The sequence below is a fragment of the Anser brachyrhynchus genome, assembly GCF_964034855.1.
Source record: "Anser brachyrhynchus genome assembly, chromosome: 5".
NCBI classification, from domain to species: Eukaryota; Metazoa; Chordata; class Aves; order Anseriformes; family Anatidae; genus Anser; species Anser brachyrhynchus.
Genome location: NC_137699.1, coordinates 61,748,583 through 61,766,499, shown reverse-complemented (window position 1 = coordinate 61,766,499; position 17,917 = coordinate 61,748,583). Strand labels below are relative to the sequence as shown.

Below are 17,917 nucleotides of genomic sequence, written 5' to 3'. Positions count from 1 at the left end.
AAACCTCCGAGGGGTTTTCATCCCTGCTCCTCGCAGCAAAACCAGCTGAAAAAGCCAGCTGAGCTCCCCTGACTGACCCCCAAAATGGGGTGAGCTGGGAGCCCCCTCCCAGTCGTCACCCATCTTCTGGGGCACAAGACAGGAGCAGACCTTCGCCTTTACTCTGGCCTCTCTGCAGCAGCGTTCAGCGCATAAATCGATACCAGAGGTCTCGCGGCACCGAAGCGTGGCCTGATCCTGCATCTCCTCGCTGGGGAGGAGGCAGTGAGGAGCCGGCCGCAGGCCTGGATGGAGCAGGGAATGTCGTCCTGGGGGGACATTGAACCTGTGTGCTTCCAAATCCACCAAAGAAGATCTGGTCTCGTTTCAAACGCTGGTATCTGGAAGGCAGCATGCAGATTTTGTTAAATTTCCATGTCCCTAAAACTGAGCAGAATTGCAGGGACACAAGCCTGTTTGTAACCTTTTACAAGTGCACTGGTATTAAGAAGTTAGCCACACTGGGCTGTATCATACTACCAGTTTTTTAAGCAAAAATCAATGAAGAACCCTGCCTAAAATCAATGGGATAATTTGCCACATTAGTATTGCTTTCAGGCTAACTCACAGCAGTCAAACAGTGCTTATTTTTGTTGAAGACAACAACATGTTTGCCCAAGCAATGCTGCAAGTCTTCTCCCTGCTTCTCACATTATTGCATGGGGTAAATATGATCTTGGAGGAAAGAAAACTTGTGCAAAAATATAATGAATGAAAATGCTTTCCTGTTAGAAATGCTTTGCCATCAGGATCCTGTATTATGAAGTGCAACAACTCTCTGCCGTGAATTATTTTCACCCAGTCTGTTGTCTCTTCCAAATTATTTACCACATGCAAATTCAGCCCAAATTCAGAAGAAACTCAGCTCCTCGTGACGTAACAGGAGATGTGTGGGAACAAAAGGGCATTCCTTTATCCTCGTGTGCAATCCGAGCTCTGCCGCTTTGAAAGCTTCTGAAGTCTTCCACGAAACTCCTACCGCCTCTTTTTTTTTTTTCCCCTTCTGAAAAGCAATTTATATAATCCCATCAGCGGCCCTTACGCAACCGCTCACCTCGGCTCCTCTCGCAGGGTGACAGCAGTGTCCTCGCAGCCGCCCCGCGCACCGGCTGGTGCCGAGGGCGCATCCATAGAGCCCGGGACGATGTTTGGAGGCAGATGGAGTTGTACCCGGCAGGGATTTCTTCCAGCAGCCCTTGTCGCGCTGGCAGAACCTGGATTTACGCCCGTCCTCGGCGTCCTGCGTGGGGCTGGATGCTGGCGGCTGCCCCGAAAAGGGCTTTTGCAGGAGACAGGATTACTCACACGAGTAGCAGCTTGCGGGGATTTGGCCTTGAGTTCCTTCCCAAAACGCATGATTTTTAAGCATGATTAAATGGGTTTTGTAATCAATGGCTGCCTGGATGCAGCCCCTGGCATATTTCACATTGCACGGGTAAAATAATATGTCCCAGTTAATTTGGGGAGGGTTCGTATCTGCTCTTGAGTATGCCTAAAAAGTGCTAAGAGAAAGGAATAAAAGGGGATGCTGTGTAAGAAGAAATTCAGGTTTCCTACAGACCCCTTTGGCCAGGGAGAATGACGTGGGGAATTCCCTCACCTTTTGGTACAGCATTAAAGAATGGGATCGGGAGCTGGGGTAATCCTCGTCAATAAATGCAAGAGGCAGCTAGGAAAATTGCCGCAGAGAGCACAGAAGTCGTGCACAAAATTCAGCCTTCACTCACCATATGGAACAGCTGGGAAGAGTTTCAAAACTTTTCCTCCTCCCCTCCCCTGTCTTTTTTATGATTTTTTTTTAATACACAAAGAAAACAAAAGAAATAAAACAACCTGACAACTTCGTGCGTTGTCTTGTGACTAAGAAAAAAAAAGGAAAAAAAAAAAAAAGCCTGTGAAGTATCACTGCTATGTTTTAGTCTAATGCTACTTCTATCTTTTATCCTTTTTAATTAGAAGGCAAATTCTCAGACCGCCAGGCCTAATCCCTACACAGTGGAACAAAGCCCAGCAAAGTCTTTGAACACTGCCCAGCCAGGCAGCACAAACCCTGGTAACTGTTGGCAGTAGGGCTAGGACTCTGACCCTCATCTTAGCCATTCTCTTCCAGCCCCTGATGCTCCCTGCCCTTCGAAACCTTGTCTGTTGTTCTTCTGTTTGGACTGAAAAGACAAAAGGGGAAACAATGTGGGAAACCTAGAGGATTGGCTAGGTGGGATGCGGGGAGCTGGTGACGGAGAGGAGAAAGTAAATGGAGTTTCACGGGAATGGACACAGTGGGGAGAATTGGATCACCAGATTATGTCTTTAGGTTCAAGAAATTTCTTCATCCCTCACTAAATCTTTTCATGGACAATGCCACTTTTAAACAATTGTTGCATTTCCAATTACTACAGGAGTGTTCAAACAAATGGCAAAACCCTTAATGAAAAGTTTGCTCATATTTTAAACTTTGGAGATCAAAATCCATAAAACAAATAGCTTTTACATGAGTTTCACTCAGACACTTACATCTCCAAATTATTTACACTTGTGATATTTCCAGTTGAGAGCATAATTTGTGCCTAGTCAAGCAAAACACGCAAATACATATAGATACATGAATTTCCAGAGCTAGCGGGAGCAACGCAGAATAAACATTTTGACTCAGATAGGCTCATGTCAAGCAAGCCAACATTAAAAAGGTCTGCCTGTTTTCTATTATTTTGGCTAACTACAAATCATTAAGCAAGAAAACAACAGATGTGGCTGCTAGCACTGAAATATCTTCCAAACTCCGTCTGTGCACATCAGCATAAGTGGGGGAGCCACTGCCGGGTGCTGTGAAAGGTGGTGTGATTTTGGGAATATATCTGCATCGTAGGTAACTGCTATACCTGAGGAGGTAAAGAAAAAAAAAACTGGCAGAATAAAATAGCACAAGCCCCAGGTCGAACCTAGATTGCAGACAATTCTGCTTTCTCTTTAAAAATTTAAGGCACGGCTTGGCTTTCCTCCAGCTGATGCAAAATGGGCTATCTCCCTAATTTACTCCACGGAGGATCTGACCCTTTCCCTTTTTTTGGCACTTGGGAGTAGCATTGACAAAGGACTGTTTCTGATTTCTAAAAGACTAAGTCTGTTTAGGGAAAAGGGGCATAAGCTCCTCACTTTTAAAGACATTTACCCTAAATCCTTACACTCATAGGCACTCACTTTTGATGGCTAAAGTGGTGGTGTGTTTTTAAAGCAATTTAGTTAAACCAGTGCAAAACTCTTTGTGGACATCATAAATCAATTTAAACCTGGCTTATGCCGATTTAGCTTAGTTTAGCTACTAAGTGTCTTAAGCTAAATTGATAAGCCATTTTTAAACCCATTTAAGAATGTCTACATGGGGCTTTGTGCCAGTGAACTTAAATCAATTGAAAACCAATTTTAGCCAGTACCATTTTGAGTGTAGACAAGATTAGGCATCCTGAATGGGAATGTCTGCTGATCCTGTGCTTTCCTCATGTACCATGCTTCCCAACATGTGAGACCGGGGTCATAGGTGGTGCAACCATTTTTGTGCTATGACTGTGGCGTGCTGGAGTGAATTTTGGCTGTTCCATGACTGCGGTGTTGAGCTGCTGCAAGTGATATTGGCACGGCGGCAACAATTACAGGCTTCGGCTAATCCAAGCTCTGTTGTGCTTGGCCAAGTGTTCACTGCAGCCTTTCTCTTGTAGGGTTTTGGTTCTACAGGGGGAAGGTCTGGGAGATGTAGAAGAGGCAGGGGGGCAATACGTTGTTGCAAGGTCACCCTGAGGGCCTCCAGCCAAATGGGGTTCGCTAAGTGCATGGATTAGGAGCTGCAGGAATGGGCTTTAGTGCTCCCTGTGGGAAGATGTGCCTACGTGAGCAGTTTGGAGGACAGACATGGGCAAGTATTCCCCTGGAGTGACAAAAGTCAGGACCTGTCCTTGCAAACACTGCTTTGGCTTGGAGGACCAGGGTAGGAGACACCCCTGGGTGCAGGCCAACAGGGCAAAAGAGACAAGAGGGTGTTGGTATTACCCTGGCATGGCTGCTGCAGGTCTCTGTTTTGGGGCATACAAACTGGGCTGAAGGTGGAAAAGAACCTTTTTGTTCTCCTATGGGCAGAACTTCCTGGGGATGCTTTCCCCAAGATGGTACCAAAAGGCCACCAATGTGGTTGGTGGACACCACGGCTGCCTGTCAGCTTGGTCCTACTCACATCTCACATGTTGGGGAGCCACAGAACCGCAGGCACTCATGGAAATGGTTCATCAGAAGACTGACACTGTCTTCTCCACTGTTCCTCCTGTGTGGGTGAGGCAGAGTGCTCCATAAGCAGGGCTAGACAAGAGTTCATGCAGAAATGAAAGGATAGGCACATTTTAAACTTGTATGTGACCTGATGCACAGTGACGGAACTCCAATACTCAAAGCATGCCCTCAAATACCTTCCTGAATGAGTCCACCTGGAATCCTACTCTTTAAAAACGATTATTACATGTTCAGGCAAGGGAAACCTCAGTACAAAACACTTGCTGCCACGCATGTGCTGGAAACCCACCATTTCAGCTCCTGAATGGAGGTAGGAACGGGAAAGGACTGCTTGAAGATGTGGGGGTGAGGTGGCTTTGGGTAGCATCCTGTGGCCATGAGCATGTTGGGCAGGAGGCTGTGCTCCATCGGAGGGGTATGAGCAGCGTCCGTGCCATACATGGCTGAGCCTTTGCTGCTGTCAAGTGGTAAGAAGGATTTTTTATTTTAATTTTTTTATTTAAAACCTAATCAAAAGCTGGGGTGGTTTTGTACCTGTCACCAAATAGATTTTTTTTTTTTTTTTAATGAGCTGGCCGATTTAGGAAAAATCTTGCAAATTCAGACCAAATTCCAATCAGATTTAAACTCCTGAAAAGAATTACCATTCATCCTCCACTGGCACATTTTGTTCACTTCAGGCGGTGCTTACTCAACAGGGTCATCAACTGGGTCTGTCACGCCGTCATCATGTGTTGGGGTTTGTGCATAGGTGTAAATGAGTTGTTTACACAACGAAGGAGGAGCAGATAAATAGAGGCATCTCCAGTTTCTTCCATTAATCTATACTAAAAAATCCTAATTGTTGGATAATGTAATACAGAACTTTTGCTTTTATAAAATCATTTCCTTGGCACGAAGATATGACTGTGATGCTGTGCATGTACATGTGGCGGAGAGGATCTGTAAGTCTCATAATCTAACCGTGCATGAATTTCCAAGTGTTTTTCCGTGCCATTAATCTTAATATTGAATGCCCTAATCTGTTTATAGCGCACAATACACGGTACCCCCGATAAAATCTTTTATACATGTCTGGGCAAACAGCATGAATAAATAATGGCCGATTTCCATATTGCAAAACAAACAGCTACTGTAAATTTATTTTCATTTCCAGCCCCGCTGCATCCCTTGATGGGTGGAGCCTCCTTGCCCTGGAGTGAAAGGGATCAAAGATAACATTCTTCGCTGTCTGGGGGTACTTTGTGGACCTGCCTCCCAACTGTGGGATGAAAGGAACTTGCTAAACTGTTGCCATTTTGCAACATCTGCTATAATTCCCCTAAATCCAGATTTGTCTGACACAGAGAGCTCCTGTTCTTACATCATTGCCATGTGACAGTATAACACCAGTCACATCAAGCTTGAGGATTCCAGCTCCGGGCAATGATAATATGAAGAAAACCTTTTTTGCCTAGGGCAAAACACTTGTAGCAAAGTATTATTCATCTGGCCAATTTAAATCTTCTCTCAAAAAGGTACCCAGAAACATATGCAGCGTGCCTTTGTAAAAGGCTTGAGCTGCTCATAGGCAAATGACCTGAACCAAGAGTACAAAACCCAATGTCCTAATTAATTACTGCTAAGCAGCTCTGATACACAGAAAAGAAATGCTGGTACTAATCCTTAACCCTGTCCTACATTCTTAAAATAGCCAAAATATTGCTGACAGCTAGGAAAACAAAATTGCCTCTGATTTAAAGGTTTTGGACCCTGGCCTAAAAATAAGAAAATAATAAAAAATGCGAAAGAGGTGATTTTGGAAAAGTCATGTTGGAGCAGATACTCTGACTCCACAGCAGCGAGGAGCCCTGTTTCAGGATGGAAGCAGTGCCAGGGAAGCAAAGCCCAGCTAAAGCCTCTCTGGGCTCCGTGTGTCTCCCTTGGCTCTGTGGTCGAGCAAGGTTGAGCTCCACGAGGCTGTGTTGTTCCTTCCCATAAGGACACGTCTGAACACCACCCGTAGCTTATAACCAGGCAAAACAACATCAAAATATGGAAGAGCAGTGCCATTAGCACTCTGCTTACTGAAGCAGGCACTTGGAGCATTTATTGGGCCATAATTCAACAGTTTGCATGCAATGATGTTGAAAAGTAGATTCAGTGTCAGCTGATGGCAGCCACATTTTTGTGATGGTTTCCTCTCAAAGTGGTGATAGCAGCTTTGTCTCACGGGGTGGGAAATTCACATTTTTCTGGATTTGGTAGTCACTTGTCTCATGGTGGAGCTGGTTGCTGTTGGGTGGAAAAGAGGTCTTTTTGTGCCTTGGGAGTGCAGGGAGGAGTCCATCTGAGAACAGAACCAGAACATCAGCTAGAGGGAGAGGGCTGCTTGCAGAGAACAAATGTAGGCGCTGTCCTTTCATATCTCACTGGTTTCAGACATCACACCCAACACAAGCTCCCTTTTGGTATTTCCAGACAATGTCTCAGGCACCTCTGCAGCTCCCATTTTTGTAGAACCAGACCATATCACTGTTTCCACATTTGATTGTGCATCTCAGCAGGGCAGGAAAACCCCGTTGTCTTTATTTTCAGGTGAGGAAGGGATGCTAAGAGACTCATCTGAGGTTGTTCAGGAGACCTGTGCCACCATGAGAAGCAGGATCAGGTCCCTCATGTCCTTAGACATGTCCCCCAGCCACGACCATAGCTCACACCTGGGAAGTTATATCACATAACCGTGGCTCTGTTCAGCAAAGGACTTCCCATGAGGTTTAATTCCCTGCTAAGATTAATTCAAATCTAATGTAGATTTTATTTTCAGTTCAAATGAGATTTTCCACACGGCAATACTATTTTATATTTCTTTGTCCATCTCAGTGATGATTTGGGGTGAGTTTTTCAGCCGAGGAGCACCAGTGTTGTCAGTACCCAGGGATGGAAGCCCATGAATGAAGGCTGCACCTTCCATCACATAGGACACCAATCTCCCATGAAAACAAAGGAAAACCTTTTCCTTAGGTGCAGTCCCACTCCCTGCATGTGGCCTGATCCCACGAGCTGGGCTGCGATCCCTCGGGCTGGCATTTCTCCAGTGACTTGGTGGTGCCACATGAAGGGACTGGTTAGCAGGAACTGGGCTCTGGACATTCCTTGGACAACCAGACCTGGCCAGCAGGCTGCAGGGGGCTCATTAATGGCAGGGAGCTCCAAACCACTTGCCCATGAACCTTTCCTTCTGCCCATGCAAGCTGTGACTCTGAAAGCCCTGGCTAAAGCTTCACACTCCTTGTTAGCGAGGATGCGTAAGGATGTGTCAGCAGTCCTTGGTCACCCCGCTATTATGAATTTAATGCCTAAGAGATGTCCTCAGCGATGACACAGCTTAGTGCTGACATTGAGTGTGTAAGCACTGACTCACCCAGCTCCAACATTTCCACCCTGGGGGCGATTCCCCAGCTTGGTTTCGCTTCTCACCCCCTGCTGACACCAGGGTGCAGCATCCCCCTGCCATCCCAGGCAGCGCTGGTCCCCAGGCACCCCTGCTGCCTCCCTCCCATCCCACCCCGACACCCCTCAGAGGGGTTTCTGCCCCAAATTGCCCTCCAGCCCGGCCCACATGGGATCAAATACCCAACTGGCTTTGATAACCCGTCTGTGTATGATGCATGGGGCTCCCCAGATCCCTTCCAGGGCTTTGCAGGTCACAGGGACCTCCAGCATCCCTGTCCTGATGGCTGGCTGTAGCTAGGGCCACCACCCAATGGCTCATTACAGAGGGTATTTTTATTTTCATGAGGGTTACCTATTATCAGAGAAAGTGCTCATTTCTATAACCACACAATTACATAAAATCAGGATTTTCCTCTTCATTACTACCATCTTTTAAAATTATTTGCAGGGAAATAAGAGCGATGTCTGCAGTCCTGCTCATTTCCTAGACAAACATTCTTGTTAAATCCACATCCCTGGTTTTAACTTTTTTTTTTTCCTTCCGTAAAACACTCTTGCGATCTTCCTAAATTTGGCTGTGCCACCATTTCATTTTGCTAATACCCCTTGAAACTGTTAACACTTTTTCCTGAATACTTTCCTAGTGGATGCGAAGCAAAAAGGAAGAAAGGCTACTGTCAAATTGATTAAGTGAAAGCTCATTAGAGAAAGTAACAAGAGGTAAAATCTGCATATGCATTGCAGAAATGTGTCTGATCTTGCTAAGTTGTGAAAAGACAAAATAAGCTCAAACCTCCTTGTGCTGTAAGTAGTTGGGGGAGATGGGGGCTGGGGAGGGGAAGGGCTCCCAAACAGTGTTACATTAACTGTTCCTGCTTAGAAATAGGCATTAGAGCAGCCCCTGCTCACACCACTTCAGTGAAGGGCTTGCCAGTGTTTTAATGAAAAATTCTGATTTATAGGGTCTGTGCCTGAGCAGTAAAAAAAAATCACTCTTCCTTGAACCCTGGTAAACAGGACTGCATTGCAAAATCTCTAAAAAACCTCCAAAAAATAGTTTTAATGGTGATCCATCCCTTAAAAAAAAAAAAAAAAAGTGTGAAGAAAACTAAAGTCAGTGGCTGTTTTTGTGTAAATTTTTAGAGATGAAAAACATTTTTTTTTTTCCTTCCAAGCGAGGTTTGTGAAATAGTTGGCCTGAGGTAGGGAAGATCCCACGCTGGCTTTAAGGAGTGAGGCGGTTGGGTTATGGATGTCCCGCAGCGTCACTCTGCCTGGGGACACATGGAAGGATGGCTGGAGCTGGATGCGCCCTGCCTTGGGAGTGCCTCTGGGGCACATCCAGGCTGGTGAGCATGTTTCTGGCTATTGCACCCTGATCGGTCATCCTACCTGCTCCAAGGCAAGGTCTGCAGATGAACTTCATGGTCCCCCCATAATTTGTCCCCCCAGACTTTTCCCCAAAGCCTCTAGTGATGTCTGGCTGCCCCTGGGATGCTTCAATCCAGTGCAGCATTTCAGGGAGGCATAGACCCCACTGCAAAGGCTTCCGTGTAAATTGACATTAATTACTGAAAAATTAAATATGAATTTTAATGTGACTTGGAGTGTGGGCTGCATATCTCCTTCCACAGGTGCTTTTGTGAGAGGCAGAGGGGAGCAGCACCCTGCCCCTGCTGCTGTGGTAAAGGTGTAAGCAATACCTGCACTGCTTGCTCTTAAATACACTCACTGGCAGATTTTGTTTCTCCTCCCATTATTTTTAAACATATACACCCCAATTAAAAAAGAAGAAAGAAAAGGAATACCGAAATACCAAGCTAAAGTAACTGGATAACTTTGACTTTAATCTATAAAAGACAGATTTACGGTTCAGGCTAAAACTCCAGGCTGACATCTAACCTGACACAAATATGCAGTTGCGTGTAAGAGTCCTTGTTAAAAAAAAAATGCTGGGAATCTGCATGCATAAGCCTGGCAGTGCTGATTTAAATAGGAAAATGTGTCTGTTTGGGAGGTAGACCACACGTCTGAAAGTTATGAAAGGGAACACCGGTAATAACCGTCTGTGGCAGAGCACGTTCCTTGGAATGTGGAAATTACTGTATTACAACAAAGCTGTTGTTTCCACCAGGGTGTTTTGTAGCCCGACTCATAATATTATGTATTTCGGCAGATCCTTGTAATTACAAATTTAAGACTTAAATCCTCGGCTTTTCTTTATGTTCTTAAACTACCCCTATAGGTATCCTCACTCCAAGCTTAAATCAGACCCAAAATACAAGGTGAAATGGGGCTGGTTGAATTCCTGCACTTTATAATGATATTTATTAAGCTAGTTTTGAAGAGAAATGTTGAGCTGAGTATTTCATTTAAATCCAGCGTTACCTCCAAAGCACTCCAAAATTGTTTAATTAAAACCAAGGTGCACATTAATAAGGAAGGATATCATTTTGTCATTTATATATAATTTCTTTATTTTGTTAGGGGAATACAAAATGAAGAAAGCCCCCAAAAACATAAAGAGAAGGAAGGACCAGTAAGCCTGATAATAGCCCTCCATGGAGAAGAAATAAGTATACAACAGAAGAAAAGCACAGTGAGGAACATAATGTTAGTAAAACACTCTTAATGCTACACAAGCTGTAGAAAATGCTACTTTGCATTTGGGCTGCAGCATCGTTAACTGTGGGCAATTGAGTAAAGAGTGCACCTTTTAAACTAATTCCTCGTGCTGGAGACATAGCCACATCCAGAAGCCTACCTCATTAATATGCTATAGCGGTCAAATAGGAGATTAATAGCAAAGTCACCTGCTAAACCTACAAGGAACCTGTTGATTAACAATAAGCTCCAAAAATAAGATACCAGGCTGCAAAGCAAAATTGAGTCCAAGGGCAACAAGTGCTTCTGTAATTTATTCCTTCTTTACACAAGGGCATAAAGCTCCCTTTATAACCGTGTTTTCAAGGCCCTGCTGTGAGCTGTAGGTGTGAGCTTTTCAGCTGATTTATTAATTTTAGTTTCAATCAAAGTGTCACCTGCAGACACAAAAATGTAGGCCTCACCACAGAAAATACAGTTTAAAAAAAAAAAAAAAGGAGAGAGAGAGGGGGGAAAAAAGAGAGAGTGAGGGGGGAAAAGAGAAAGAAAGACCAAAGGTTTCATTCTGAGAAATTCTGCCAGCAATTTTTTTTTATAAACATGAACACCGGACAGCCTATTCTCCATGAAGCCAAAATAATTCCCAGCCACATAATTAAAAAAAAAAAAATGCAAAATTAAACATTTTTGTCATACTTGGAAAGTCAGCCTCAGAGCCAGGAACTCGCGCTAACCCGGCGGCTGCCAAAACAATCGGCCCCTGTTGTCAGTAGGGGGACATTCTCCCCAACAAACTGCCTGAACAACAAGTCCACTGAGCAAAATGTGCAAAAAATTCTCAATTAGTTGTCTTTATTTAGTGAACACTATGGGGTCCTCGACGGCGCTATAGAATTATGGCAGGAAAGCCGAGCTCTTCAGTGGCTTATTAGCATTCTCCGAGGGTTGGAGTGCTGCTGGTGGCAGACTGGTGCCTCCAAGAGCTGGTGGTGGGACCCCGGCACTCCTTCGGCTTTGTCCTTTTGTCCTTCCCAGCCAGCAGGAAGTACGGCCCGGTGTCCGGGGTATTCTGGGATACCTTCGTCGCATTCACGGCTTGCAGCACCGGCAGTGCCCGTGCCTTTGTCAGCAGCAACAAGCATCCTTCTTGCCTGGGAAGCAGAAGCCCTGGGCTTGCCATTTTAAAAACGCGGTTAGAAAAAAGTGGGTCTGCTCCCTCCTCCTCCTCCTCCCCCCAGCAGCTTTCCCAAATGAACATCGCTGTCAATGGGCCGGGGTCGAAGAAGCTAAATGTTATGCTGCCGTCCTATTAAATTACATCAGATGTTATCAACACCCTGCTCCTACGTTAGAGCAAAAGAAGGCAAATAGGGGTAAATGGAAGTATCTCCCCCGTCCAATTCTTATCTTAATTTAAATGTAAAGTGATTTTTTTTTTTTTAATAAAAGGGGGAGGGGGGAAAGTCGGGTAGCAAGTGCTAGAAATGTCTTTTCTGAGAAAGAGGGTATTTGCTGCTTTAGGGAAAACACTATCATTGACTAAATTAACAAGTTGTCTTATCAACTGCCATAAGCCTTGAAGTCTAATTAATTTAGTACTGATCAATAGCCTTGAATGAAGCATTGATTTCTGTAGCTTTCTGGGGCTGAAGCAGATTCACATCCTCTGTTTCATGCACACTTCTCTCATAGGAATCACACACTTGTGTTATTAACATTTGTTCCCCCCTCTTCAATGTCCAGCAAGTGTTATAGGAATTAATTCCCATGGAAGAGTTGATCTTATAAATCATTTTGATTTAAGAAAGCGACATGACGGGCTCCCAGGAAGTGCACTTTTCTCTTCTTTGAGTTATATTCTGCTATAAAAAATCTCTAAGAGGAAAAGCATTCAGTGAGTAGATCAATAGACAGCTTAAAACTTGGCAGAGTCATCACTGGGGCTTTCCTCACTGATGTCCACCAAATGTTTGATTTCTTGAACATATGCGATGGGTTTAAGAGCAGGATCCCTGCTCTACTTTCATGATAGAAACCTACAGCTTTCTGGAGAACACGTTTAAAATGTTTCAGCATCAGCCCAACCAGGGGGTCCTCCATCAGTCATCACAATAAGGGTAAAGTCTTTGAACACCAATGTGTGATCCTGGAAGTGAAACTGCTCAACCGGTGTGGGCGTACTCAAACTGCCATCAACAGATGTGCCATGACCACCAAGGAAAAGAAGGTCTACAGGGGGGCAGGTGAGATGTAGAGGGCAGCAGCTTGGAGTTCTTGAGAAGGAAAGGAGACCCCAAAGGATGGCACAGCATCGATGAAGAGGTTCCCAGGAGCTCTGCCCCATCAGCTGGCCTGCCACGACGGCTTCAGACCCAACAATGGGTGTCCACAATGCTCCACAATGTGCCAACACAGCCACTCATGTCCCTGGCGAGGCACCATCAGCTGCGGCTTTTGTGCCAGCTTTGCCCTGGAGGGACATGGGCTGGTGTCTCCAGGGAAATGGGCTCATTGTTGGTGTCTGCAAGCCTCAAGCTGAGCCCTGCAGGAGGCACAGGAAAGTACTGAAAGCCCTCCCCTGCCTGCCAGCCTCGGGGAGAGCATCCCGTCTGGCAGGATGAGGCCTTGGGGTTAATCCCTGTGGCTGTGCAGTGCCACTGCTGAAGATGCTCCACCTTCGGCACCTCGCTTTGTCAGAATTACACCCACACCCAGCAGCACAAAACAGCGGAGACGGGGCCAAATCCAGCCGGCAGGGTTCCCCACCTCACGTCTGCCGGGAAGCGCTCGCCAGCCTCTGTGGAGCGGCTGTGGCAGGAGGGAGATCAGAGTCCGGCCCTAAATGCTTACAAATTAGCTTAAGTGCCAAACCTGCACGAGCAGAAGGAGTCAAGCGTTGCGACAGGTCTCTTCCGAGCCGTCTGCCTCCACCACGCTCCCCAGCCGAGGCACACCGTTCCCTTTCTTTCTTTTTTTTTCCACGCTTTTTCCTATGAATGTAACCGCACGAAACCAATTCCTGTGGAAAAAAAAAGGGGGGGGGGAAGTGTGAGGGGATTACAATGGAAAAAATTCTAAACTGCAGAAGAATTACGTTTTACCTTTACAAAATTTGGCCCTTTTAACTTCAGGTTTAAAAAAAAAAAAAAAAAAAGGAAAAACACCCACACCACAAAAGTCCCTCTCCTAATCTGTTTGGGGGCCTCCATGAGTTTCCATAGCACTTTACAAAAGATCTTTATTGAAGAAAGGATTGGACAAACTTTCCTTATATGTGTGGCCCTAGTCATTAATTGCCCCTGTCTTCTTTACCAAGGCCTTATTCCTATGTAAATACCCTTGCATAATGTTACAGGCTATTGTCAGGCCAGCGCCAGTCAGTCGCCACTTATATGCATTTTTATTTCAATCCTCTGCGCAGAGAATGAAAAGATGTCTGGACTTAAGCTGTTTACCAACTGGGCCAAAGCTGCAGTGTGGAAGAACTGAAGAAAGCACCAGGCAACTGCAGGAACAGACTTTGACAATGCAAGCAGCCATTTTCAGTTGAGTTATTAACCTACCCTGAAACTCTTCTAATCTATGCCTTTTTTAAAGAACAAATGTACTGAACCAAACATGAATGAGCCAGTGCTATTAAGAGAGAAATCCTCTAAAGGACTATTGAGCGCAACATAGGTTTGTAATCATTTTGTCTCAGTTGCCTGCTACCAACATTATCAATGATGAAAATGCTTGCTCAGTTGTGGTGGATTGTCTCGTAATTAAATGACAGTGCCGTACTGTAAAAGAACATGCAGAAACACAGGAGATACCGAGGGCTTTCAAACGAGCCGCGCGGAGAAAGGAGTAGGGGTGGGGATGGATTACAAACCGACTTGAAAAACTGAATTAAGAATGTCGCAATCTTCCTTTTAGAGCACAGTTTTAGGCTCGTTCTGGAAGGAAACAGCATTAAAATGTGCTCTTGCATGGAGTATCCTCCAGATAAAAAGGAACAGAAGTACGTAGAGGGAATTCTTCCTCCTTTAGGTTTAAGGAAAGCAAAAAAAATGAAAAATCAAGCCCTCGCATATACTCACAGGAAAAAAAAAAAGTCTTATAAGTTTGCTGCAGGCTACATCTTTGTAGTGACTTAATGGCACTACAATCTACATAGCGTAGTGTTAGCCTTAAGAAACTCTTGACTATTTGCATGCATATTAGAATCCAATGAGAGCTTAATAAGTGCATATATATGACAGAGGAAACATCTCATTGCATAGTTAAAGCTACAAAAAAACATTGAGGGAGGCAAAGTCTCAAGTTAATTACCATTACAATGCAATCAAGTACAGCAGTCATAGCTGAAAACCTTTTCTATTAAGACCGCTAGGCTCAACCTTGTCTCTGCAGGTCAGCTCCAGCACAGATAACCTTTCCAGCAGACAAATACATGTAAAATTGGTTCATCTAATTAAAAGCTCAGGGAGGTGTAGAAAAATACCAGCACATTGAGTCTGAGCAAATCACAGAGTACCCCCTCCAGCTGGATGAAGCTACAATATGTGGCTGCTGTTTGTTCTGGAAGGAAACTGAGTCACTTACCATTTCAATAGGTTAATCAATTGACAATTAAATGGAGAAATTGGTTAACTCTGCAACAATTAACATGACACTCTATTAAGTACACTTTCTAATTGCCACAGCTGCAAGTGAAAATTAACGTCTGTGTCAAAGCAGAGGCACACAAGGTAGTGCTGTTTCGGGTGCTGTTGGGATAATACAAGTGGCTCTAAAAGCCAGGGCTGTATTTTACACCCCTAAGCACAGGGAGGAAAGGGTGCAGCACTGACCTCTGTGTTTAGCTAACGAGCATCTCAAGTTTGTCTTGTGTGTGTGTCTATATGCTATAGATAGATCTGCTAATACACGTGTTTCTGTTGGTGTGTATGCATAGACATATGCCATTACTTCCCTAGTATAATGCATATTCCTTTAAAACAACATTTCAAATAAATAATAAGCTTTTTTCTGAGTGTTAAAGATCTGTAATACTCGTACAGAGGGTGCACATAATGTGTGTGTGATTGAGGTATACGTGGGGAGATGTGATTGCATATGCACATAAAGGTTAAGGAGGGAATAAAAGAAACCAAATGGTCAGATGTCTTAAGAATGAGCAGTTTCACAGTAATTCAGAAAGGTTCTGCTTTTGAATAAATACTTAGTTGTGGTGAATGCCTGGCCAAGGATCAGAGTAGATACAAGCAGAGCCCGAGCCCTTGTGAAATCGGTAGAAACATCGTCTTTGCTTTTGTGAGGACAGAAAATTTTGCTTTATAGCAAAAGGCGCTGAGCTGTTCCTGTGGTTTTGTTCCCACCTCCTCTGTGCAAAGCCTAGATGCTTTTGCTAGGAAGAGCAGTAGGGCATGAACGACACACATTTGTAAAGGGTCAGCTCTCCTTGCTTCAGAAATGCTGGTGGTGATGCCAACTTCTCCCTCACAGTCTCAGGGACTGTCTAGAGAAGATGTTTGGCCAGGAAGGGCTGTCCCTTGCGGAGTCACACTGAGGTTCTCAGAGAGTTTTGCAACACAAAGAATCTCTAGATTACTCATTCTGTTCTACCACGCTGGAAAACTGGTAGTCCCAAGGTCCACCAGAGCTCTCCTTCTGGTCAAAACACAGAGATTCAGGGTCTGGAGGAGCTGCTGTCCCTGTTCAGAGGGAACAACCTGCCCCATCCTCTCCTAGGTGACTTTTCGGGTGCTCAAACAGCTGCAGGGATGAGCTTGCATCTTTTGGGGGCTTGGCAAGATCTTCTTTCTTGTAGATGCAGCTTGCTGATGGACTAAAATCCTCCTCTATCCCATGTAGGTGGTGGAAGAAGGGAGAGTGGCAAGTCCTTGCACCTCACTGCTAATTTCTGAGGGTGTGATGGGATGGAGGCTTCACTCAAACATGGTTCTCCATAGCCAGCCAGCTGATGCTGGCAGCAACCCTTTTCCTACAAATAGCTATCTGGAGCACCTATAGAGAGCCCCAAAACAAGGTGCCCTATAGAGGTTTGTAAGGACGTGGCCAGGTTTTCCCAGAGCAAATTATATTATTTCTGAGCTCTGCTGTGAAAGAAGTAAAGCTGTAAATCCTTAAAGCTAATAGTGCTATAATAGTAATTGTTTTGGTGGTTTTTTTTTTTACAAAAAAAAAATCAGGGAAGGACAACAGGTTACAACAGTAGCTGGTGTTCAGAAACCAAACCATGAGAATTACAGATTTCTGCAATGAGATGAATTAGGCTAAAAGCCATATTAAGCAACATTGCACATCTGTTGCATTTTTTTATTCCGTATGTGTCCTTGGTATATGAAAGTGGTTAATGTTAAAAGTGTTGTTTGGCTAATTGATAAAATCAAGCGCGGATATTTTAGCTCAGCCTGAATTCCCCTCAGGCTGCACAACTTCTTCCAGTTTGGCTTTCCAGAAACCCGTATCTTATGACAAGATTGGATTTTGCTAGGACAGCCTGTTAGCTGCTTCATTTCCCGGCGATGATGAATGTAGATTCGTAACAGCCAGAAAAGCCAAAGGGACAGCGGCGTCTGGTCCTCGTTTCGGTGAACAAAGCCCGTTGAGGCAGCAGGGAGGAGAATGAGGTCTTCCAGGCTTCCCCATCCAGCCCCGGAGTACCTGCAGCCGCAGGAGAGGGCTCGGCAGGGAATCACGCGAGTGTCTGATGGGCACCGAGCTGCGGCGTTTGAAGGACCTGCTCCGCTGGCAGCTCACCAGAGAGTCCAGCAGCGCTGGTGGCAGCGGTTCAGGCTAAATAAATAGCGAGGAGCGAGGGATCAGGGTGAAATCCCAGCCCGGAGGAGTCTGCCGTTGGTTTTTGCCAGGCCAGATTTCCTCCACTGAAAAAGCCTTCCTTGGAGAGAATATGCTGAGTGCACGGTTTGAGTCTTCGGTGAAACATCTGGGAGTGAAGGAAAACCCACAGCCTTCCCCTTTCTGCCACGGCAGAGCTTCTGCTGCCACCCCTGCCTGAGTCAAGGGGAGGTTTGTCCCCACGTGCAGTGGGTGTAGTCTAACATATAGTTCTAATTGCAGCTGCTTTCCCTCTAATTACAGCTCCGTTTGGTTAGGATTTTCCTCCAATCCCTCATTTCCCCTAAAGCAAACACCAGAGCACCAGAGTTCTAACCCCAGTGGGGACATTTATTAATAACCCCCTCGGCAAATAGGGAAAAAAATCATTACGATGTATTAGGCGCTAAAATATTTTCCCACTGCAAAAGCTAATTGATAAAACCAAGCAGACGTTATGGGGCAATTAATGTTAAGATGAAAATAAACACATGCAAAACAAAAACAGCATCACGGAGAGTATTTTTTTCTGTCTCTGAGGGTTGTTTTTGTGAGGTGGAAATGAGATGCTGGTAAATAATCTGAGATTACCTGCCTCCACAGGAAAAGGAGAGAATAAATCGGGGTTTGAAACAAAGGATGCTTGTACACCTCTTCTAGTGAGAGTGGTTACAATTCTTAAGGCATCTTGCTCATCTTTAGAAGGGCCATCTATTAAAAA

The 17,917-nt window shown here is 44.9% G+C and overlaps 2 long non-coding RNA genes across 2 annotated transcripts in view; one reads left to right on the top strand and one right to left on the bottom strand.

The window, feature by feature from the left end:
- LOC308195274 overlaps nt 1-17,917 on the top strand; it is a 61,623-nt gene that overhangs the window by 35,196 nt on the left and 8,510 nt on the right. The window lies entirely within an intron of this gene.
- Nucleotides 9,607-14,828, bottom strand: LOC308196555. Its single transcript, XR_013952277.1, has 3 exons — nt 14,665-14,828; nt 14,225-14,376; nt 9,607-13,369 (listed from the first exon to the last, which is right to left on the bottom strand). It is a non-coding gene; the product is annotated as an uncharacterized lncRNA (long non-coding RNA).